Source organism: Branchiostoma belcheri, unplaced genomic scaffold (genome assembly GCF_001625305.1).
Source record: "Branchiostoma belcheri isolate BF01 breed outbred unplaced genomic scaffold, Haploidv18h27 scaffold3, whole genome shotgun sequence".
Lineage (NCBI taxonomy): Eukaryota > Metazoa > Chordata > Leptocardii > Amphioxiformes > Branchiostomatidae > Branchiostoma > Branchiostoma belcheri.
The window spans coordinates 4,737,651-4,762,208 of NW_017803909.1; the positions used below are offsets into that span (position 1 = coordinate 4,737,651).

The 24,558-nt window shown below is 39.9% G+C and overlaps 1 pseudogene; it reads right to left on the minus strand.

Moving 5' to 3' along the window:
• Nucleotides 1–3,813: 3,813 nt before the first annotated feature.
• LOC109473836 lies at nt 3,814–24,333 on the minus strand (annotated as a pseudogene).
• Between the last annotated feature and the right edge of the window lie 225 nt (nt 24,334–24,558).

A 24,558-nucleotide genomic window follows, 5' to 3' on the forward strand; every position in this document is an offset into this window, starting at 1 on the left:
CTCAGACTATTCCAGCAACCCATCGCGTCCGGTCTGACCCGGTATGGACTACAGGTCAAGTCAAGTGCATAACGGCTACAGCCTCCGCTGGTCGCTCGGACTCAAAATGCGAACAATGTCTCAGTGGGAATACAAAATGAGCACAATTGCGGAGGACTTTTCCGCGTTGTAGACTTGAAAGGAGACGACTTCGTAGTACCGAAGGTTATTTACCTAACCAGCGGGAGTTTAGCGCGGCTAACAAGGCATCTTGACCTTTAAAAACATTGCTGACAGAGATCCTAGATCACCCCTATTGCTTTCCTAAGAGGACTGTTGTGAAAAATAACAAAAGCATGGAAAAGGTCTATGTGAACAATACCTGTTTTGACAGGTAATTTTTCATCGCGGTTTGTAGTTGTCTTGACACCTATCTTAGGTAACCTTTCGCGTATTTTTTTCCGAGCATTTCTACTCTCTCATGAGCAAATCGTTCCAAAAACAACTCCGTGTGTCAATAAAGGATGTAACAGTTCCCACAGAGAGGTGCGCGCCAGGCAGCCTTGTTTGTTCGACCACCTCCCTGATGATGAGACTCCAATACTTCTTATCGTGGTGGGTCTGGCATTTGGCACTGTTACATCACTTACCCTCACTGACGTCTGTGATTGACATTACAGCAAGCACAAGTCTTGATGCATGTCTTTGCAGAAGGGATATTTCTAATATTTAAAAGCAATCAGAGCACGAAGCCCAGCTGCGTGCGTGGTGTTCAATCTGTTGTTTCTTTCTCCTTTTCTTCCGCGCGTGCCCGCGTTCTCTCGGGGCCTTTTGGTTTGGGCCGTAGCCTCAACAGGCTTTACTAGTAAATTACGATCGCGACACAACCACAACCACCACTCCAGTTGTTACACAAATCATCACGTAAGACCCAAAGGCGAACCGACGGGATTTTTCAGTCGTGACTCATATAAAACACTATAGTTATTGACCAAATGTGGAATACAATGTATAACGTTTAGAAAAGCACGAGGATATGCCTGTTTCTATCTGTATAAGCTGATTACGAGCAGTCCGATCATGATTGGCATCCCTGAACACCAGTTTGCCTTTTATTTGTTTGTTGAAGATAGACAGATGGATACCAAGCGTCCTCTGTGGGAGGGAGGCGTATTGCATTTCTCCGAACTGCGGCCACTTTCTTTTTCCAAACCCAGCTAGCTGTGGCTAGCTAATTTCTTTTTGATCGAATCCACAATGTGGAAGTTTGTTAGCTTTTAGCTTTGCAGATTTAAACGAAGATATCTTACGACACAGAGCTTTGTCCTGTACCTTCTGAAGAGTCTCAGACACTAGTACTACAGGTGAAGGAGTGGCCCTTATCGAAAGGTAAACAAACGTACTGTGTGGGCTAGAAGGATGTAACTGATCCTCCCGCACGGGCACCACAGGCCTTCGTGCCAAATTAACGGACAAAGTCTGAGATAAGATAAGTCAAGATCTATCCGGACAAGCTGTCATCGACCCCGTAAGCCCCAGTTAAATATCTGCTAAATACGCATTGAGCTTTCTCGAGCATTCAACGAAATCTATCCCAACTATAACTGTTAGGTTTAGAAGGGGGTGACGTTGGAATGTCACAAGTAATCCACGTACAATAATGGACGATAATTACTATAATTAATAGTTCTTTGTTTTCAGTTAGGTTCTTCCTTTGTAATGAATGAGTGTGCTGTGTAGTCGGTAAATGGGTCATTGTTAAAACGCCGAAATAATCTGTTCAAAATCCCTTTGATTGTATTGCTGTATTGGAGATTTTCGACATGTGTGGATGGCGTTCAGCACCAAGGACAGGGCCGTACAGTGTGTGGTGACACAGTGGCGCGCTGCGTGTGGTATCAGTCGACATGTGTGGTGCTAGTGTCTACTGCAAAATAAGCATACAAGCACAAATGATTTGGCACTTCGATATACCTATCTCAGTAAAAAAACGACAGACTAAAACTTTCTGCTCATGATGTTTATTCTTGCTTGTAAATATGTACAAGTGTACATCTACATATACTCTCGTGCTCTTTACAAACGAAGCTTACTAACATTGGACAAGTCTTGACAACTGCAGTGGAAGAATTCAACAAATATGCAGATCCCATCATACATGTATCTTAGCATTACATGTGTATAAATAACTATAATTAAAAGATGGAAAAATCCTTTAAAATCATTCGATTGTCAAAAAAAAAAGAAATACAAACCTTAGCACATTTTGCTCCTCGATTTCACTGATTATCATTATAATTAAAGAATGCAAGCTGTCTTAGAGGCAGCATTGGGTACTACTAAAAGTGGAATATATTAAGAACTACACATTTTTCTACAATAGACTTCTTAGAATTCTACACTAGTACTCCTCAACCCATTGTCTTCAAATTGCCAATTTCTTTTTTCAAGCAAGTTTATGTAAGCCCAGTGAATGTCAAAGCAATTATAATCCTGAAGAATCCAATCCTTCTTTTTTAACCATGTTCATAATCAGGGAATGTAAACAAAGAGCAAAGTTTCAAAGTGCCCAACTAATTCATCACATTATGAATGTTGACACCATTTTCAATACAAAACTCAGAGAAACTGGCAAGAACAATAGTGTTTACTATACATATTAAAAAGATAGTTTTCAAGGAAGGTTTCAATAAAGCTATGATCTAAAACTAAGATCTGATACAGATTATGAATTAGAATCAACCATGTATAGTAGACATATGACCTTTATAAGTGTAGATGCTAGGATGGATGAATAAGTAGGACCTGTACATATTCAATAGATTTTACCTTTACGAGACTCTTGAAGACGCTGACACCTTAGATACTTCTCCATATTTAAGACAGTCCTTAAAAGGGCTTTTCATACATTCAATATGAGGACAGTTCAAGGCTGGACATCACACAGCATGAGCTACAATCCTCAACAATGTTGAAATGTTACGACTACAGAACAGTCATGAAAATGGTACATGGCTGAATATATTTATGTAATATATATGGTTATTCCTTTGATGAATAAATATAAACAAAATGCACAGTACAACCGAGTTGGAGTGACATTATGTATACTGGTATTATTGTGTAGTGGCTGCCTCATACTAACAGTTTGTGTGGCTACTAGTATCTTAGACCATCTTCAGTGAGGGCATTATCATTAGCCAGTACCAGTAACAATTTCCACAAACATGTCATAACACATTGGGTGAACTGCATCATGATTGCACATTCAATGATATCCATATATACCTCTGATATGTTCTACCTTTTTTGCTACATATACATTCTCTAGTTCATGTCTACTATTGCCACTACACATTCCCTATACACTAGTACTGCTTTAATTTACTGTACTTTTATACACGAGCAAGACATAGAAATTACAATTTGGAGGACTTAAACATATCTCTATATTGATATCAATATATTTCTAGTAACTATTATCACAATTGTCACCAAATGTATATCTAATACGTTGCAGCAAGTGCTAGGTTTGTAGTATAGCCATGGACTCTACTTCAGGTTCATTTCTAACAATACCGATATCTCAACTTTACATACACCTGTGAGTGTTTACATCATACCACAGTAGTGAACAGAACTGGTTTGTTCTACACCATCAGACATTGATTTTTTTTCTTCTTCTCACATATGAAGATACAGTTATGGCAGCACTGACAAAGAGAATACTCTGACGATTTCTATTCACGAGACAAGACCAATTTTGGCTGCTTTTATCACCAAACATCACATAAAAAACTACTGATCATCCAAACACTTCTCACTGCATACAACTTTTTTTTTACTTTTTGCTTTCATTCAATCATAAGATTTACTTTTTGCTTTCAATCGTAACACTTGCTTGGATTGACAGCTAGTCTTTAGAAGCCTAAACAGTGGTGGTACATTTGTACCTCATCTTGTTATTTCCTGTGATACAAGATACATTTGTATCTTCCAAGTCAGATAGATTGATGAGGTGCCAGACAATCCTTTTTGTCATTGCCTTAAAAGTGACAGTGCCACACTCCTAACAACAGTGTACATCACTACACAACCATGTACAGTTTGGACCACTACATACTGGAGCATGCTACACCTTTATCCACAGAAACCACCACCAGTTCAGAAGCCAACTTGGGTACAATTTCAAAGTTTGCAGACATCTTAGCCTTCCACGTACACTACATCAGCTGCCTGGTAGTTACATGTACCATCCAATAAAACATTATCTGAACTTCAACATAACCTTAACTACAAATGTTCACTTTTTAATCAATCTTTCCAATCTTCAATATTTGGCCAGTCTAGATCTTGACCTAATGGTCTGACATGCAAATGCTTATATTTCAGTCAGTCCAGGGTAAGATTAACCAACATTGTCTTGTGTACATTTATATCTAATCATCCTTTAGTAGACTGCTTAAGATGTGGCAGTCCTAGCCACATCATTATATTACTATCATATTAATCTGCTCATAGAGCATCTACGTTTGTACCTCTACATATTTCCACAACACCCCTGGTTATACTCACTCTCCCACATCATGCACATGTATGGAATGCACAAAGACACCAATCTAGAACTAGAAGTTCTCTGGGCATGCTAATTACGCAGTTAATGCAAAGGTTACCATTTGTTTTGACACACACCAAGACTACACACTTTTCTACCTTATTATTGCACTTGGAAACAAGTCATTTGCACTTGCATAATTTGCAAAGATATATTAAAGCTGGAAGTGACGACAGACAACAAACAACACACAGGAATGTGGAAGCACCAAATTGTGGCCTCTGGGTAGAAGCAGGCTGCTCAAACAACCTGGAAGTGGAATCAATCACCGTCTTGGAATTGCTTTCATCGTTATTTTGACCTCTGGTACCTATAAAATGGGAAGGGTGTCATCTCCCTCTATACTTCCCCCCCACGCCCTAACTCTTACATGAATGTTGTACACACACAGGTGTCCTACGGTCATTTACCTACCTATTAATGATACCAGGGATACTTGTGAGGGCATTTTGTCTGCTACATATCTATCTAGAACTAACAAATCCTGTCAAAATGTCGGTAAATTGCTAAAACCAGTAAAATCTCCAAAGATTCTATTTTAAAAGCATTTTCCACAAAGCATGAATGGAAGCAAATAGTAGCATTCCTCAAGAACAAAGCTGTCAATTTTTCTGTCATAAGCCTATTTCTAAATCATAACAAGACTTAGCAATCTGTTTGGCCTTATCTATCAACAGCAGTTTAAACTATGAAAAGCAGGTTATTGCAGTAGTTATTGACAGTTAAAGCTCAGGCTATTGCTGAGGCTAAGTGTATTTAATTTGATAAACTTTGCATAAGAATAATAAACATCTGATTGCCACAGTATGATTCATAGAAATTGTCAAATCTCTGGTACAAACTTAAAAGAAGTGCCACTGCATACATGTATATGTCATATTGTTTGGGTCTTGGATGAGTGCAGTAATGTTAGTTAGATCACTCTTTCTCCTTGTTCCCATTGCTTGCCTTCCATGTCTTGAGGCTGGTGCTGATCTTGCGCAGGCTGCTCAACCCAGCGGTCAGCATCTTGGAGCCAGAGTTGTTCCTCTCCCTCTGGGGGCTCTCCTTCTCCTCGGGGGGTATCTCGGCCACAGGGGAGGGGGTTGGAACAGGGCTGTGGGGGTTCTCTGGCTGTGAGTTGCGGATAATTTCCTCCTTCTCAACATGGTCTTTCAGCATGTCATACTGGTCTGGAAGTGGGAGTAGAAATGTTACATACTTGTGAATACTTTCATAAATATAACGAAGATACGTTTTTGTATTTCCTGAAAAAACAAAAAATTGATGCCTTCCATGCCTGTGAATTTCATCATTTCTTGTGGCAAATTCTGCAGTTGTGATGGGACTTCATATTTGTGGGCTTAAAGTATCAAAATCCACAGCTGCAGGTTACATTTGCAGTAAGGCAGCGGCTGTGCTGTGGAATTAATCAATCCACGGCCTTCAGATATGAACTAAGAGACTGTTCTGGTGCAATGCTATTTGGATCCAGTAGGAGGCATTGCTACACAGTTTGAACATTTACCTATCAAGGAGATGTAACTTGTAAGATAAGAACCAAAATTATCCTAAACTTAACATTCTCTGGTATGATCAGCTGTTTTCAACTCTCCAGAAGTGTTGAACCAAATATCTGAACCAAATATCTGCACACAGAGTACATCAACTCACCAGAACTCAGGTTACCAATGATGCTCTGCTTCCTCAGAAACTCCAGGATCAGGTCCTTACTGAGCCCAAACGCCACCATGTTACTGGTGAAGGTACTGCAATTCACAGAAAATTGCAATTCATGACAGGATGAACATATTCAGGGACAGACCTCTCCTAACAGCAGAATGAAACTAACTTTTACTCCCTGCAGACAATATCAATTACATATTGCACAACTTTGTGAAACTGTTGAAAAAATGAAGTGCAGGAAAAAGCCCCTCAGGTCTGTATCCACATTTCCTTACTTTGAAAAGAAATGCTTACCCCAGCTGTCCAAAGGTGATGTTTTCATTTGCCTTGTGGGAATCCTGCCTCTCCTCAGATGACAAGGAGCGCCAACCCTCCCTGTCATCGAAGACAAACAAACGTTGACATTAACATTTGATGACATATTAACCGCAGAAAAAGTAAATCAAATGTGTTGATCCTTTGAATACACATGTAGAACCAGTCAGCAGATGGTTGGTATGGAGATATCACTTTAACATATTATATCATATGCAATTAGGCAAAATGACACTCTTTAATAACAATCTTTAAAGTCCTGGCTGCCTACCTGGTAGATGGAGCCCCTCTCTGTGTACGCTCATGTTGGACTGATTCAAAGAAGGCTGCATTCCAGAAACGTATGCTCTTCCTGTGGGACGTAAAGAGCTGCATTAGTTTTTATCAGAGCAGACAGGGTTATCTTCTCCTGGCAGTTATCCTACAGTACATTGGGCACCACACATCCACTGTGGCATTCAATTTCACTTTGGCACTCAGTCAACAAGTCAACCTTTCATCAAAATTGAAATGCGATGGCCTTTCTGTAACAGATAACTTTTACGAAGTGCTTTTATTCACTTAATGAGAAGACCTTTTCAAACTTGATATCATCTTGAAGTGTTCTTATTCTGTTACTGTGATAACCTTTCTCTAGAAGACATCATTTCAAAAATGGTTCTTTGCTGAAAGTATGATGGCCTTTCCCAACCAGATACATATTTGAAAAGTTTGTATTCACTTTAAATACAATAGCATTGTCACTGAAAGAAACCAAGAGCAACTTCTCATGATGCAGTTATAACCTAATGTTGTATTATAATTTATATGCATATTTCATCTTACACTAAGGGCACTGCTACCCCAGTTTATAAATTATGATGAGGCTGACAACACAGGAAGAAAATCATATCAGCAAATGATGGATTCCTCCATTAATTAGTCGACAACTTGAGGGCATCAAATTTCCAACATGGAGAAGGATTGCTCCCCATCCTACAGATAAAGTGTTCTTCTCTGGGAAATTTGACAGGTAATGGTTCACAGGGAAGGATGTGGTGCAGCAAAAATATGTAATCCAATCTAGTTGTTCCCCTGACACACTGTCATTGTGGCCCGCTATACTTGCAGTCATGTATGACTGGAGAGGCAAATGAAAGGCAACCTTCAGAGATAAATGTTGCATACAAAACAACTCAAGGTGCAAATGACTCCATAGGAACACCTGGCATTCATTTGCACTTGATGAAATCATTCATGGCAAATGGTTTCTGTATGGCACAGGCGGTGGTATACAGGCATGCTGAGTTGATAACTGCAGGTTTACTGAAAAGTGTGGTGCACATACATTTTGTAGGACCCTAAGAGCCTGTCCAGTCATGTGACAGTCCATTTGGACCTCATGCTATGTCCAGAAAAATGGCGCAGATAGACTAGTGATACGAAATAGACTGAGTATAGGCTAGCTGTCATGTTCCCTGCCTGCAGAAGATGGCCATAACAGTCCTATTTTGGCACTTCACCAACTCTTGTAAGATATTGAGAAGGCACGCATGGCATGTGTCATCTTTCATTCAGGCAATAAGGCATCAGCTTTTGAAGCAAGTTACTGACTTTGCTCCACTTTCTACCCTCAAATATTAGGTATGGAGATCTCGTGAAATAATTTAAAACCTTCAAATGCAGTACATTTAGTTTCCTGTTGGGATTTCTGAAGTATATTCCATTTTACATTGTATTCCATTATGATCAAATCAGTTCAGAACTGCTGACTGCAGTATAATGTTGTCAAAATCAGCCAAAAGTAGATTAAGTGTGCCTTCCCCAGTGTGGCTTTGCATGGCACAACTGACTTATATCTATCGTGAGCAGAATAGACCGGGTACAATCCTTTTCAACGATTTAGGATTCATAAGATGCAGCGGGCATGCCCTTCTGCATGGGTTATTCAGAATGTCTGTGCAGATGTGATTAGCATGGCAGCCTCTCAGAGAATCAAATAACATGACAGCATCATGTGACAATCCTCTAAAGTCCTCTGCTGGCGCTGACATCTGCATTGCCCTGCCCCAATGGGAGACGAGACGTTTCAATTAGCGAAAATCAATTACCAGACAGGCAGGGCATGCAGATAGGGATTGCCTGTAGGGGTGCCCTTCACCAGAACAGTGCACAAATGTGGTGAAAGGGGCAACATCTCTGGTTAGGCTACACAACTGTACTGGTGCTGAAGATGTCAGCAACCTGTCACGGATTGATGATTTAGCTATATTCTATATGTTAGTGCCTCGTTTTTCTCATTCAAGTGTACAGTAAACTAATGTGTTATCTTTTTTCAACACTTGTGACTTGGACAACAATCTGACAACACTTGTACTGACCAGTACTATTCTGCAAAATAATCATTTTCTTCTAAGCAGAGTGTGATGCAGTGACTTTGATAATAAATATAAGTACGCTACTAGATCATCTACTCTATGAACTACATGTATCTGCTTTTGTTGCAAACTCTCTTTTAGTTTATATTTTCTGCAGTTGAATACTAGTACTCAGTTACCAACCATCGCTGGTCAGCTTCTATTGATAAGTATGTGTATGACAATGACAAATGGGTGGGTGGTGATCATCACACATTGACAATCAAGCAAGAGACAGTTGAACTAGACCTATAAATCCCACCATGAATGCAAGGACATAGATTTAATGATTAGTGTACAAAATGTATAAGCATGATTACCAGACAGGCTGATCCTTCAGGTACATGTACAGGAACACCTTCTGTTCCTTCCCGGGCTCAGGTTGATCTAGAAGGCAAACAACTCACATGACTTTCAGTCTGCTAAACACATAAAGCTTCAAGTAACATTTGGAACAGTCATCAATAAATATCTTCATGTCTTTCACTCAAGCATGCAACAAGAACATGTTAAGACAATTTGTCCTGGAAGGCAACAGTTACCTACATGATTTTCCATGTACTTTTCAGGCTTCGGGCAACATTAAGAGCACTTCGTCCAAAATATCTTTGAATGTATTTCACTCAAATATAAAAAAAGATAACACATTTGCCTACAAGGGTTATCGACCTGATTTTCAGTGTGCTTTATCGTTAAGGCTTCAGGCAAAATTGAGAGCAGTCAGCATCCAAAATATCTTCATATATATGGAACATTTCACTCAATCATTCAACAGGAACACTGTAACAACTTTGATATGATATCGCATAAAATCTGAATGTGGTATGTAAGTAGCATAAGTGCCCTTTTAATACATTAACCTTTTATTGTATTTGCAGGCCATAAGCATTTGTTTCACATCACAGTGTAGCTCCATTTTGCTACTTACCCACTGACCAGAATGAAGGCGCAAGCAAGAGATACAAAAATCTCATGTTAGTGCAGGAAGCACACAGAAAGCAAGCCACAATTAATATCAAAAGCACAGATTAGTTCTAGCACACTGATGGAAGCTTGTGCAGAGATAACTGTCTCTCACCTTCATAGTAGAAAGTGAAGCACATGTTCATGAGAATTTTGGCAGGGATGAAATCATCTGCCTCTCCACATCTGTAAGTCACAGGGCCCAAAAAAAGACAATCATCAGAACAGAACAGAAATATAAAATGCCAACAATACATTTATATAAAGAGGCCAAGTCCAAGATACGATAATAACTTTGCAAGTTACAGGAATACAATAAAACTTAGCCTCCTTCCTCTAATATATAACCTTTATCCAAATGATTGACATCGGTTACATATTTTGCATGGGCAGCCAAATTACATTGCCCACAGCAGCAAGGCTAATCCCGGTGGCCAAATTGTACTTGACAATGATTAATGCCTTGGGGGTGACTATGTCCATATGTTTTGGGCCACTTGGCCAATTTTCTAGGGCCATGGCTCTAATTTCCAATGACTTGCATGTGACTAGCATTAATACAGTTACATGTACTTCCAAGACCTAATTCAGAAGACTCCATACAGTCAGTACTCTATCACAAGCAGTAACATATGCAACTATACATCAATTTTGGACAAGCTTCTGCAACCTGTTGTAAGGAATATACAAGTCACAATCAGGAAGCATGATGTTTAAGTCATACAATCATACTTACTCAAAAAGAGCTATAGCGAAACACTGCACCAGGCGATAGAATGTTGTTTCACTGACGCACTTTGTGTTACACCTCTGTAATAAAGCATAAAACTGTTACAAAGACCCAGTCTAGTAGCTAAAGAGAATCTTAATCAACTTCCATTGTGGTGTTCCATCCAACACAGGAGTCAATAATAAGAGGATCAGAGCATAGTTTACTGGTCTGAAAAATAAAACAAGATTATGTATGACACTTGTGAAATATGTATTACTGTAGTTCAAATTTTGTTTAAAAAAGAGGACACTCTTCTTTCTGTGTCATTCCCATGTTCTAAAAGCATATTCAGTGCAAGTACGAATGAGACCATAACTCTAGTGTTCCATAATTCCCTCACTGGCTAATAAGATTTGTTTGTCAGGCCCTTAGCTTGTACTGATGGTGGCATGATCAAATCAACCTCCTTGATGCCATGGCCAGGAGGTGTGAAATGACCTTCACCACACAGGGTAATATATAATCTGATTGCCTCACCATCAAGGGTTGCTCCATCTAGATGAGGCCATCTGTTACAAGCCCCATCTGGACACATTCTGCTAAACCTTGGTAGTAATATGTCATTACATAGTGAATCTGTCTTTTTATTTCGTTAAAATCGATATGTTTTGTCCGATGGCGATGCCAGTGGGTTTTTTTTAACGACAGATGCCTTCAAGTGTCTTGTGGGGGTGACCAATATATTTTCTTATGATGTCAATATTGCCGGCGATGAAATGCACTTAAGTTGTGAGATTTCTTGTGCTCAGTGTTTTGGTTCCCTCCATAATCTTCACAATCTCTCAGTCTGACAGGAATGCTAAAGTGATGCTAATTTGCCTGCAAGTAATTGTCATCCAGCAGTGTAACTTTCATGTTTGTTGAAATTTGCTACATCTCCCTGCCAGCAGGGTGTCTTACCTCACTGTTGACTTGTCTGGCAAACCATTTCCTTCCCGCTGGTTTCTGCAAGGTACAAGACAACATCAGTACAGGCAATGTCACTGTGATAAGTCATCAAAAATGGTGCACACACCATTGCATAGTCCTATTGAGTTTCACACTTTTTTCGTATACTGTATATACTATACTTAGATTTGTATTTCCACTCAATTCTCTCAATACTACTTTAATTTAAGGGCCACCACGGTTTTACAATGACTCCCAATTCTGTTCTAATTTCCTCTGATTCTAATTTCAGCTTTTATTTGACTGAAAGTCTGCTAGTCATAAGATAAAGATCCATTCCATAGATAAAAGTACATCATGAAGTTAACTATGACTTAAAAAACGTTTAGTAACTGAAGTATATCATAGATATGCAGAATGCAGGATGTAGAATTATCTAATATTAAGAGCAAGAGAGCTGAGGCTGCCATGCAATTTGATACACCCTAAGTAATGGTTTGTAGGCATCCAAGATGAAAAAGCTTTCATGGGGCCCAAGATTACACTACAAAGTGCTTTATTTGGCACCACAAAATGAGCAATTATTTTGGACTAGCAGACATCTTTCAGTGAAACATGAGATGAATCCATGCCCACCCATATGGAAGTGTAAATTTTAGGATACACATCAGCTTTTCAGTTAAAATATCCAATATGAGAACAAAGAAGCACAGAGAGGGAGATCATGACCTTTTGAGGCAAATAAAATTGCAGTTCCAGCATCAATAACTGAAATTTGACCAAGCAGAAACTCATAACACCAGAAGTCTGATGGCACTTTTTTTTGTCTGCTAAGTTGCAGCCTTGAGAATTTAAAATTTCAGTTCCACCCACAAAAGTGCAGGTAGGAATGTTGTGTTCTTTACTGATCTTCCTTTGGTAAGTGGAAATTACCATTTTTCAACATTTTGAGATTTGACATGGAAAAATCACCATCCCATGTCATTCCTGGCAAAATGCCTACAGGTTGGCTGGTTTAATTTCCGTAGTGCTACTGCACATCGTTTTGTGACAACAAGTAATAAGTGTGTGCCTTCCATATATCCTGGCCTAAGTCAGACTCATTACTTTCTGACTTCCTTCCACAGAGGTTCATTTCACACTTGGCCGGGCACCCGCAAGTACGTCAATGAAGTACAAACTCTACTTAGTAATGGTCAAGCTGCCTGGCATGGCAACCGCAAGTACGTCAATGAAATACAAACTCTTCTTAGAGATGGTAAAGCTCGCTGGCATTGATACAAGTCTGCTCACTTCATCAATGTTACTTCCCATCTTTCTACTTTCTACTTCATCTTTCTGCTTCCAAAGAAACTCTGGACCCCAATACAATAGACATGGGTAACAGAACTGACAGAACATTAATCAAAGGCAACATCGAGAATGGAGTACACTTTACAGCATTTTTGTTGATAAAAGAACAAACAAGCTGCTGTTTTCCATCATGCCAACTCACCCGACACATTTCTCCAAAGTGCGACTGTTCATCTGGACCAACAGGGCTGCAAGAAACATGAAAAGACAAATTAAGTAATGTAAAATACCTGTGGTCAGATCATTCAGCCAATTACTACTACAGTAACATACTTGCCAGAGCACTTTTCCTAATTCACGACAGTACAATGATCTCACAATATTTGCATATTACATTTTCCTAATAAATTCATTACCACATGAGTTATCTTACAGCTACAAGGCTACTTGCTTCCACAGATCACCTACTGTCTAAGTATGACATATTTTGTCATTTATTGTTCATGAGATGGCACGTTCAGCCATTATCTATCTACAAGTATGTTCCAGTTGCAGGGCTTAAGTAGAGTGATGTTTTCACATAAAGAATAAGAAAAATGGAACTTTCCAACAAAGTTTGCTATTTCTGCATGCCACACACGTAGCTAGCATCATCATGCAGTGCCATATTTCCTGCACAGAAAACCTCAGCCCCATCATCTGCACAACTGGCGAGAAAGCCAAATGGCTTGACACATGGATGGGTACTGCAGCACTGCATGATTTCCATGTAAGGGATGCTATAAGTGGGCCACCTAACACAAATAACCGCATTAAAAATTTAGAAGATACTTCAACAGGGGTACTTTTAATCTTCATACATGTTGTATGTCTTTCCAGCATGTGCTCTTCACGTTATATTGCCACTAAAGAAGGCAACAGGCTTATGTAACATACCATGTGCCTCACTTAAAATGTAAAATATAAAAAAGACTTTGGGCCACTGGTATTAGCTATACTCAAGACCACAATATGCAGGTACCTTGCATGGTTGGGCAATGTTTCTAAAGTTCTGAATCTTGATTGGAAATTCATGAACTGTTCTACTTAGTCATGCGCCAAGAAAATCCATACTGCTTTTTCTTCATCATTTTTGACTTTGATCCAAAACATTATGCTGTACTACTGATAGAAGCCTGCTGCAAACGTCTGTTTGTGGTGATATGCAGCAAGCCTGGCTGATCAATGCACATGATGGAGTAGCTATCCAAAATGCACGCCTGTTTATTGGACCAGGTTGACCCTATCTAATCCTTAATGCTATAATAGCCCACTCTCCATACCAAGACTCCATTTAGATTGGGACCAGATAAGATTCTTTAATCCAAGCTCTCCGGAAGAGGTTTCTGGGGCAGCATGAGGCATGCATTTACAATGGAGTTTATGGGATCCAGAACCCAGTTTCTCACATCTGCATTCAAAACCAAAAGCTTGATACTTTAACAAATGACCCATGCTATACCATAGGGATGAAGTCTACCGCAAAGGGAGATAAGATAGGAAGGGCTAGAATCCTGGTTTAACCCTTTCAGATTGTATGTCCACATTTGGCCTAGATGGTCAACATCGAGACTCCAGAGTCTAAAGGTTGACACTACTGCCCCTGCCATTGGTTCTGAATCACACTCATATGCAGTATTGTCAGTGTTAATTCAGCACTAAGGACAGGGACAGTAGTGTTAGTGTTGATTCAGCACTAAGGACAGGGACAGTAGTGTTAGTGTTAATTCAGCACTAAGGACAGGGGCAGTAGTCTTAGTGTTAATTCTGCACTAAGGACAGGGACAGTAGTGTTAGTGTTAATTCAGCACTAAGGACAGGGACAGTAGTGGCAGTGTTGATTCAACACTAAGGACAGGGACAGTAGAGGCAGTGAGGAATTTAGCACTTAGGACAGGGACAGTAGTGTCAGTGTTGATTCAACACTAAGGACAGGAACAGTAGTGTCAGTGTTGATTCAGCACCAAGGACAGGGACGATAGTGGCAATGAGAAATTCAGAAGCAAGGACAGGAACAGTCGTGGCAGGAAGAATTCAGCACTAAGGACAGGGACAGTAGTGGCAGTGTTGATTCAATACTAAGGACAGTGACAGTAGTGTCAGTGTTCATTTAGCACTAAGTAAGATACTTTAAATAGCATACCTTTAAAATGGATTTTGTATTTGATATAACACTAAAGGCATGATCTATATTCAAGTTTTAATTTCATTTCGTTCCAGCAGCACCATGCTTTGATTTAGATAACATTCACTTAAAGAAAACAGTTAAACCCTATTTTCCACCTGCAAAATAGCTTGCATTTTATACAATTATGCCAGCTGTTTTCCACATGCTTGCGGGCATCATAATGGTACCTAGCTAACCTTTCAACATTAATACTCCTTACTTGAACACAGCCCATCAAGACTTTCAAATAGTCCCTAATGCTTGCCACATTAGCTTGCTAAATGACTCCCAGTTCTGTTCTCTCCACTGTAGTTACTGCAAAGTAAGTTCTAATTAGCTGTACAGAGATAACCCCCTACAGAAGCACATGCCTGAGGAATGCTGCCTGAACAACACATTACCATGTCACAGTGGGAGAGTTGTGTCTACTTACACCCTAATCTGCTTCTCTCCTGACAGTTACTAATGGATAGGAAGCTACCGCAGCAGCCATCAGCCTTACCTGCCATTGAAGACATTACTGACAAACATCTCCATGAATGTCTTACAGCCCATCTCCTCCTCGTCAGGTGATGGCTCGGGGGATGACAGGATGACGCTGCCGGCCCTGCTGGCGGGCCCTCTCCACTTGATGTCTCATCTCCGCTGTGATCTGACTCCGCGTCGTAACTACTGCTGCGATCACGAGGAATGACTTTCTTAGCCTTTCTCACGGCAAGATGAGATAAGTCAGCCTTTCCATCCTTGTCTGTTTCTGGAGGAGCTTTCTGTGGCACTGCACCTTTGCCTTGATCTTCTGAGGGAGGAGGCTGATCAGGCTGCACCTGCTTTACGGGTGGACTTTCTTGTGAAACCAGAGATTTAGGGGGCTCCTTCTTTACTCCCTTCTTTACTTCCTGCTTTCTTTCTTGTAGAGTTTGTTTCTCCATACTGCGCTGCTTTCTATGTCCAGACGTCTTTTCTACGGATTTAACAACATCTGGCTCTTTACTGCTTACTTCAACTGTAGATGTTTCTTTCATTGGCTCTGCCTGCTTTTCAGTCTTAATGCTGCTTGGCTCAACTGGAGGAGCTTCTTTTGGTTTGCTCTCTACAGGTGCCACCTCTTTTTCTTTGGTAACTGGCACTACTACAGGAGTGTCCTTTTGTTTGTTAAGAACTGTCTCTGCTTTCTGCTCAATACCTCTAATTGCTCTACTTACCAAATTCATTGCAGGCTTCTCGGGGGCTTGTTCTATATGTTCTGTTGGTTTTGAACTCTCTGCAGAAGTCTGTTCTGTGGCAGGTTTTGAAGCAACAGCAGTAACTCCTGTCTTGGTGGCCTTCTTTTCCTCCTTTGGCTTTTCTGCTTCTTTCTTCACCGCCACTCTCTGCTTGTCCTTCCCTGGTGGCTCAGGGCTATGTTTGCTAGGCTCCTTGGGACGACTTTTGCGTGGAGAACTGCCACCGCTGTCTCCTCCTCCTTGGAAACGAGCGATCATATCACGCACACTTCTGGGCTTCTCCTCAGGAGACTTAACCTGAGGCTTTTCATCAGATGGTGGTTCAGATTTCTCAGCAGCCTGCTGGTCTGGACTTGCAGGAGAGGCAGTTGGTGCTTGTTTCTCCTCTGTTGTGGCCATCTCTGTTTTCTCTTCACCGGGTGCCTGTTCTGACTCCTCTGATTCGTCCATCTGGTCCTTGGTCCGCTTGACCAGCTCTGCAAATTGTGTCCGCAGGCCAAAGGCAAAGGACATGCCTGACAGTTTGGATGCCATGTCTGATGCACTCATGTTTTCTGATGTATGTGATTCACAGCAGGAGGGACAAATCAGGGAACATCTGTCTTCAAATCCAGCTCAGACTGACAGTGGGGCAAGATCTGAAAAATATTAGGACAAGAATCTTATATTAGGCTAATTACATGTAATACACTCTAATAAAACAAAAGATGAATAAAGTGGCTACTAGTATGTCGCATTGTCATACACATATACTGAACAAATTTCAGTAACATGTAACTGGTACAGTAATCAATATGTGCATATATACATGTGTATGTATATTAGCTATAAAGGTTCATCAAGCCTTTTCAATCCTATTCCTGTGCCACTTGATTATTGTACTAACGAAGTAACATGTTAGCTCACTGGTATGAATCATACATATGACTTCATCAAGAGAATTCCATAAGCTGTGATGTTCACCAGTTGGAATACCAATGATGCAAGTGTAATAACTCTGTTGGCTCGTATTAGAATATCCTATGGCAGAAGTTTACACATAAACACTGCCAAGAATCATATACACAAAAGAAATAGCTACACCATGAAGTCACCTGTTTACAGGCAGACAAATGTAGTGATCACTTTTCATCACAAGGTAAGGAATATACAATGTACTGTATATACATGTCACTTGTCATGATGTTGCAAGAGCCATGGTTCACCACATAATTCCACTGCTTCCCCAGCAATCTTTCAAATCTGGGGAAGGACAAAAGGGTCAACTAATTCTCCTCACCATCCGTTACCCTGATTGATTAACTTACGACAGACCATGTGACATTTCCCTGTCAGCAGGTTCAAGGTCAGAAGACAGCTGATTGCATTACCAAGACAATATCACATTCTCTGTACCTGAGATGCTAGAATGGCCTCCACCCTCAAAACTAACCTCATATAAGGTAGTGTATAATCTAATGATAGTTCAAAAGTTGACACTACTGGCAAAATGCATTACTGCACATACTAAAATACATGATGTGGGTATGTTCTTAGCTGTAAATGGGAACAAAACCAGTCATCTGCCATACCAAAGGCAACAAGGCCTTATCAAAACTTAATCTTTAGCTTCACTTCTTCACAGATTCTATGTCAACATTGTGTTTCAAAATGACAAGTTTCGAGGTTTGTACCTGCCAGTAAGAGTTTCCCAAATCCAATTAGAAATACGATATCCCATGTAATATGCACTTCACAAATTGTCTCTTATTCATTTCAGATATCGACAAAGCAGGTTCCCAAGGTTCCTAAAGCAATTACAGTACAAGGGCCATTTCCAAAGCTGTAGGATATAAATTCCTTATGGGTTTCTCTACCTCTACCCACACTTAAGAATTTCAGCTCTAAATGGCAGCATGCTATTTGTGTTATCAACTTTGTCGCCATTTCACACTTGCTGTTAGAGTAAGAGGGTCCTGTACCCAAGCATTACTTACAGTCTTTTTGGCCAATTCTTTCTTGTTTTAAATACCAGAACATGTACAAGTGGCACCTGTATACCTAATGCATTACCACACATTTCAAGTAATTTAGTCAAATGATACCATTATTAAAACCTCATAACCATGCACATGCCATAATATACATGTTCAATAAAATAGAAAAAAGCAAACATGAACTTACTAGTACTGTCCTCAAGCTATCAAATATGTAATATGACTGATATTTTGACAGTGATGTGACATTTGTCTTTCCCTGAAATGCCTCAGGTGATTAATCTGTGCAAGATGAAAGCTTATCAAATCACTATGGCTCATTAATATGCAACCTAATATTATACACATAATATTTCAGTGCATCATCATCATATAGGATTGCAGTTGTTGTTACAAGGGTTAGGCTAGCTGAAAAATCCTCCTGAAAATGAGATGTTGATGTTCATTATCTGCAAAGGAAAATATGCAAATGCATCGAATCCCTATTAATTCTTCAGAGAGGTGAGCTCATATATCACAATGCAGACTGCTGTCCCTGTTTACATGTACATGTATTACAAACGGTTTTTAACCCCCTTACCTCTGAAATTTTCCAGATTTGTGATGCAGGACCCTTTACGTGACCACTTCACCGATGCAATTATATCATTGATTCCATCGACAAACCCACAAACAGCCCACAAAGGAGTCTCTGAATCAGCACCCTCAGCCCCGTACTTCCAACCACGAGGGGGCGTGGCCATCTGGCACTTCTCTAGTCATGCATGCTGATTGAAGCGCCTGATTTATGGGTTTGCACCGCATACTTAACGAAATTTGGGTGGTGAAGAAGGCACATACTCAACACATCTCACAGCCAATGAATACAGAATAGGTTCAAACCTTTCCACTGAACTGCTAGGTGAATTTCCCTGTCTAATGTAGATTGTTCACAACCTCCTGCGTGTCATGGGTTCATCCATGCACCAAATTTGTATTGGTACATCGATGCGTCAGCGGCACAACCGTTACTTAAGGTAGATACTAGATGGTGCTGTTTCTGAGCTGCACAAAGCTGCGGGCAGACCTGTTTGCAAGCTGATGCATGCATGCAAAAGGTTACAGAAGGACAGAACAGCCCATCACTGTCACTGTCCCATGGTTTCAGGCACTAGTTGAAAGGACACCTTGGGAATCCTGAGGCTTATAATCAATGTGACATGGTGGAAAAAGAGCTAGGAGAAAAGCCTGATAAATTGTGATGTTCTGGATGCACAGGTTTTACTAAACATGTACCTCCTGCAGCATCTGAAGCCCTTCCTTATTTTTTTTTATTAGAGCAGGTTTGTAAAGGCGCTAGCCTATGGCGTACACGTACTGTAGAAGAGCCAATATATCTCATCAGTCTCACGAACAGGCCTGCATGTTTGGTCGGAAATCTATCACACCATGTAAATCAAATGAAAGATGAAAAATAAATGCATTTTGCAGACATGTACGACAAAGCTAATTCTATAAAGGGCAAGAAATAAGGCACACAGAGGAATAACATTTACTGTTCAGATATAACTCTCTGAATAGGAGCCAAATATCCATTAGTCACTATAGACATCACCAGCAATAAAATCTGCTGCATCGTGTGCTGAATTTTACAAGGGTTGAAACATATTCTATATCATCTGCATTTGTAGTAAACCTGAGTTTAGTTTCTGTACAGATTTCCATGAATACTACCTCTGGAAGCCAATGACATTGGAAGGTCATATGCACGGCATGAAGGGCTATGCAGTCAACCACCTCCCCCAACCTTCTCCATCTGAATTCCCTTTCCAAGCAATCACATACATATTTAAACTAGCCTTCCCAGACTAGCAATGGGATGTGATACAGCCTGAATTTTTTACCTCAATTCCTATGGAAACAATGTGTATCTTACCTCTGCTCCATCCCACCCAGCAGTAATTTGGGTAAGTCCAAACCGTGTATTGATTGCCTGCCTACAAATGGGAGATGATCTGTACCTGCTGCGTAGTCATGTGAGTCATTGTAAATTACCTACGCTTTCCCATGGGGCCCCTGGGCCCTCTCCTGGCAGTCCGATACATTACCGCACTCTCACAAGCCTTCCCTCTTGACAGTAATTCTTTCCCTATCTGGTGATGATACCCTCTTTATTCTACAGAACACAGCCGCTCAAATTGTTTTAAGCCGTAGGAATTCCCTATTGGTGCACAGGAGGCTAACGCACATGCAAATGTTCAACATCATCACAAATTAGCATGTCAAATCATGACGTTTCCATGTACTCATGAAGCATTCTGTACATATAGACTAATAATTCCTATCTAGTACATAAATCACCAAGCTTAAATTAAATTATTCAATTCTTCTAAGTTTCTTGAAAAATATTACGAAAATATTTTAAAATTCATATTAGATATAACGGGGGGTGCCCTGAGTTTGCACGTGCCCTAAGTTCAAACAGATTTTTTACTGATCTTATTATGTATGAGTATGGCGTGTTTGTTGCCACTGACTTTGATAATTAAAAAGGTAAATAAACATAGTCAATGCATTCAACTGTTGTTTGCATGTATAGTTCTAAATATCTATTTATTGTTTTGTCAAAAAACAGACTTTCACCAATAATAATGATGGCGCTCGTAGCAGCAGCTCATGCCCAGAAATAGACGTCCTTTACCAAGCAGTCATACAACTGCTACAACATAAATATTTACAAAACAGTAAAGATTTGGGTCTCTCGATCAGTATTTGCTTAGTAGAAAACGGACCCGAAAAAACACCACTGTCATCTGAAATTCCCCATGATTCCCATGGGGCAATGTTGATTGCGTAAACCGGGTTTCCAGTGGAAACATGGGCTGATTACATTAGATACTACCCTCCTCTTGTGAGATGAGAGGTGTACAAAATCGCAATTTTGCCATCAAATGAAAGTTCTTAGTTCTGTTTAAAGTTCTGAAGACAGCAAAACTACAAAAGTGTGCGAAGTTAGGACACACTGTCTAGCGTAAAACATTCACAGTGGTAAATTCACAAAAACGTCTCGCACACCGTTTGCCTCTTGCAACGGGGAGTATGAATGCATTTCTTATCCAACTATCTACATGAATGTTTCCAAAATTTACTCATCAAAGCCTCTGCAAACTAGTGATGGAGCGCCATGTTAATTGTTAGGGCACCCTCGGGTATAAATTCAGACTAAATGTGGTCTATAGACAAGACGGTGAGCAGTATATTTATAAGCAAATATAGTTAAAAGATGATTAACATATACATGAGTCGCACAGTTACAAGTTAGGGCACAACCCCATACTTTCCCCTCTTGAGACTTGACTAGATGTTTTATAGTCATCCATGGCAGTATTTAAAACTTCAGGAGAAATTCTCTCAGGCACACACCTGTCATGACCATCTCTACTTTCTCATATGCTATAAAAACTAGCCATATAAAACATCCTTTATGAATCTTTATGTTTTTCCTGCTCACAGCCATCAGTAAAATCTAATAAAAACCCTGTAACACAGAGGCAGCATCCAAATATGTCATTAAAAGGTCACTTCGTCATGTTGATTCCCAAATGACATAATATTTCATATAGGTTTTGTCCTCTCGGCAGAGGACCACCAATTGATGGGTTTTCATGGCCGAGCAGACATAAAAAGACCCATTTACTTCAATTTTGCTCAAGGGGACCCACAGCATATGTGTGTTCAACTAAGCAGACTGAGTCATGACAAGCATACAGTATAATGTATCTATATACCAACATACTGAGATGCAAACAAAAAGGGCGACTAAAGTCAATGTCCTTATCAATGCAAGAAGGACTCACTAGTTTTGCAAACAGAAGAATCTTCAACATGGTGTTATCAATACTTAATCACACTCTTCAGGTAACATGTCTAGCTGCATCCCATCAGTGTTCACTGAAATTTTGAAAACAGCCATATGCGACAGACATTTAGAAACTACTTAGTGCACAGTGATGTCTTACTGTGTCGCACAAGCCATAGTTCACACGTCAACTGCAGGCACATTACAAACATTAAACACTAAAGTTCACATCTAAAAGGGTCATTAAGAAACAATATGCACTTTACAAGGTCAGGGGCTGGGAAGACTTGCATCACTGAGTATGCTCAGCATGCACATCTGACAACATAATGGATATCAAGGGTATTGCAGAGACAGGTAGAGATAGTAGGTACCTATCCATAAAATATGTATCTTCAACTTCTATGCCATTCCATTGTCATGGTGACACTGGACCAAATTCATCTTCCACAATACGTCAATAGCATCAAATATAATCTACTTTTGCAATCAAGTTATTCTAATATTACAGATATATTACATTCAGAACAGTTGACAGGGATAAATGGAACTGAGTTCATTGGTGATTTCTGATAGGGTTGCATTGATTATATACAACGTGGCTGCCAACCTGGTTAATTTTCTGCGAAGGAAATCTAACAAGGATATTGATCACATAGGCTATTCATTATTTCAATGGGAAAAAATGAATACAAAATCTTGAGGTTGAAGATGTTCTAGTACATTCTTCAAGGAAATTACACTGCAGTCTGCAGTTCAGTGTGAAGAGTATGAAGGCTTGCAATCTCATTAGACCATGTTGGACTAGTTAGTATCTGTTTCAAAATTTGACCACTGTTTAATTGGACACAGCTGCAAACATGTCCATTCGGCAAATAAGATCTTCATAGACCCCCTTCATACCATGGCCAGGTTTTTCGGCGGGAGAACCCCTCAAAAATCCTTGCCAAACCTCCTTATAATAAATATATTAAGGTGATTTTTGAAAATCTGATTTAAACCCCTAAAAGTTTTTAAAAAGGTTTTTAAAAGTGTCGTATGAACGGGGCCACAATGTGATGAACAGAAATATGCCATCTAGTTATCTTATCATGTTCTCTGAAATAGCAACATATCAGCGTAACCTTTCTATGCATTCTACATGATACAATTACAAGAGACATTAGATTATGTCTCGTTTTTTACATACCCACTTGCCAAAAATATTGTGACCTGTTAGAGGAAGTCTGTTGAGTCAATCAGACATCAGCTGTAGCGCTACTTTCAGAAGTCAGACAATGACATAAAACAAGGAAGTAAGCTGGGAAAACCAGGAAAAAACGAGGAGGGCCAAATGGGAGTTATGTTGACATAACTGTCATAGCTGTGTCACGGGACAAAAATGCTATCTGCACCAGGATGTGAAAACATTGTCCACTGTAATGTGAGATATAAAATTGATAGTTTCGACTGGATACAATACAATAGGCAGAAATTAAGCATAAAATCATAAAATTCTAAAACATGGAATCATGTTCCAAAATGGTTAACGTTGTCAAATATGGCAAAGATGTAGGCCAAGATGTAACCTCACAATATGAAATGATTGACAGTCACTTCGTGATACATACATGGAAATAACTAGGAGCCTAGTTAGAACAATAGCAGAAGATAATTCGAAAACAAACAGATATGAGGAACCCCCAGGCTCTTTGACCGGGCAGCCAAAGACAGGGGGATCAGGAAAAATTTAATTTAGTTTATACTAAATTGAACATCATATGTTCAAAACATCTAGGTAAACAATTATTACAACCTGTTAAATGGTTTTGTATAAAATCTATCTGAATCTGATAAAACGGTAATAGCAGGGTGGGAAAAGCCAAAACTAGCAAACTTCAAAATGGTGAACCCCCATGTTGTTTTGAACTCAGCTCCTGGAGCATCAACATACGCACATCTGGATAATTTCCCATGACACGACATCGATATGACCCCCATTGGTTTTATCGCAGGAAAAATGGCTCCAATCCTCACCGAAATCACAGCAGCCCAGCACCACACTCTTCCTGCTCAGATCCTAACATCGTCTTCCTGGCGGCACAGCTCTAGAGATCTTCCTGCTCTACGGAGTAGGGTTGGAAGCAGAGGCTATAGGAAGTAGACGTCAGATCTCCCTCCCTCATGCCTGGCCGAACTCCCCAAGGGACTGGGAAACTGAAAGATTAAAAACACACCCCCTTAGTGGTACCTTCCAAAGTAGGGGAGTTACGGCAAATATCGTAGTACATTAGCTTTTTCTTCCAAGTTTAAGCTTTTATTGGCATTTCATATACATAACAATATATAACAACATATCTTAGGGTGCAGATGTAATATTTGTACGGGACAATGTTATAACTTTAACGACGATTATTGCAGATAGCACCTAAATAAAGTGGACTATTCCA